Raw genomic sequence first — 2,191 nt, forward strand, 5'->3', positions numbered from 1 at the left:
CTTAATGTTAGATCTCTAGGAATTTTGTTTGTTTAAGATATTGGAGAATGAAACCAGGGGCTACCACTGGGCCACTTTTTTTTTTTTTTTTTTTTTTTTTTTTTTTTTTAAACACAAGGTCTTGCTAAATTGCCCAGGCAGAACTCAAACTTGCTATCTTCCTGCCTTTGTCTTCCAAGTCACTGGAAGTAGCTGAAATTACAGGCTTGTACCACCATGCCTCACCTCTGGGAATTTTATTTTGTTTTGTTTTGTTATCAGGGATTGAACTCAGGGGCACTTAACCCCTGAGCCACATCCCCAGCCCTTTTTTGTATTTTATTTAGAGATAGGGTCTCACTAAGTTGCTGAGGGTCTCACTAAGTTGCTGAGGCTGGCTTTGAACTCATGATCCTCCTGCCTCAGCCTCCAGGCAGCTGGGATTACAGGTATGCACCACTGTGCCTGGCTACCTCTGGGAATTTTGAGTCGTTTTCAACATTTGTTCAGGAATGTGGGACAGTTTGGGGGAATTATGTCTTGTTTTGTCCTGAAACTTTTGAACTGTTGACTGATTAACTTGTCTTATCTCTCCTCTCGATCTTCCTACCTTTGTAGTGAAATTTAGGACATCTCACTTTTTCTGTTATCACACCAAGATCACAGAAGAATGGCTGAAGGAATTGTGTTTCAAAATTGAAAGCAAAGATCTTTTAGACTAGGGCAGGTGGTCAGGGATGGCAGGAGGGGGAGATAAGATAGAATGGGAAAGAATGTTGCTGGATTTCATTACTTCATTATGTATCACACATATTGAGTGGGAGCCTAGTATATTCTAGGCACTCTGTTGTGAGTGAGGTACAGGAAGGAACAGGAACTGTTTCTTCTAAGTAAAAAAGAGGGCTGGGGAGCTAGCTCAGTGTTAGAGATATACTTAATATGCTCAAGACTTGAGACTGAACCCCAGTGCACACACAAATTAGAAAAGCAACATGGTATGAAGAATCCCTACTTTACTTACCAAATGTGGGAGCCATTGAACTTTTCTTCCTTTCTACCTTTTAAGGTTTAACATACACACAATAAAGTGTAAAAAGTGTATGACTCTTAAGTGTAACTGCTCAGTGAGTTTTTTGTTGTTTTTCGGTGCGAGGCATGGAGCCCACGGCCTTGCGCATGCTGCAAGCACACTGAGCTACACTTCCAGCCCCTATTTTTTTAAAACATAGGTTAATACCCCTGTAATTACCACCCAGATCAAATTAACAGTCCTGTCGTTTTATTTTGGAAATTTTCAAACCCACAGAAAAATTGCAAAAATACTCTTCAAATTTCCAAAAATTTAATGTTTTGTCAAGTTTACCAAATCTCTCTATATGTATGTATGTATGTGTGTGTGTGTGTGTGTGTGTATACATATATGTATTTGTTGTTGAACTATATTACGCTCAATAAAATCTATTCATTAACATGTAGTCCATATTTAAATGTTTCTAATTTTCACAAAGATGCCTTTTTAGAACCTCTTTTTTTTTTTTGTACCAGGGATTGAGCCCAGGGATGCTTAACCACTGAGCCACATCCCCAGCCCTTTTTATTTTTCATTTTGAGACAGGGTCTCACTAAGTTGCTTAAGGCCTCTAAGTTGCTGAGGCTGGCCTCAAACTTTCAATCCTCCATGTCAGCCTCCAGAATCACTGGGATTACTGGCATGCACCACCATGTCTGGACCCTTTTAGAGCTTTTTTAAAATCCAGAATCTGTGCTTGCTTTGGCAGCACATATACTGAAATTGGAATGAGACAGAAAAGAGTAGCATTGCCTCTGTGCAAGGACGATATACAAATTTGTGAAGCATTCCATATTTTTCTGATGATGGTAAACTTTTAATAATCTGGATAACTTTGGCTGACTGGCACCATTTTGGCCATCAGTACTGCAGCTAAAATGGAAGAAGATGGCCCCAGTGTTCCTTGTCTGGAGATTGTTCCCCTATGAATTCCTGGGCTCTGTCTTCTAGTTTACATTTGCTTGAAATTATATTAAAACAGTTTAATGAAAAAATTAAAATTTTGGTTTCAAATCACAACAAATTAATTAAATAAATAAAATCCAGAATCTAACCAGGCACAGGTGCACATGTGTGTAATTCCAGTGACTTGGGAGGCTGAGGCAGGAGGATCTCAAATTTAAGGTCAGTTTCAGCAACTTA

The 2,191-nt window shown here is 39.1% G+C and overlaps 1 non-coding gene across 1 annotated transcript; it reads left to right on the forward strand.

Moving 5' to 3' along the window:
- Window positions 1–1,741: 1,741 nt before the first annotated feature.
- On the forward strand, window positions 1,742–1,848 carry LOC124960884 (U6 spliceosomal RNA). The gene has a single exon (XR_007104201.1). It is a non-coding gene; the product is annotated as a U6 spliceosomal RNA (small nuclear RNA).
- Window positions 1,849–2,191: the final 343 nt, after the last annotated feature.

Source organism: Sciurus carolinensis, chromosome 11, assembly GCF_902686445.1.
Source record: "Sciurus carolinensis chromosome 11, mSciCar1.2, whole genome shotgun sequence".
NCBI classification, from domain to species: domain Eukaryota; kingdom Metazoa; phylum Chordata; class Mammalia; order Rodentia; family Sciuridae; genus Sciurus; species Sciurus carolinensis.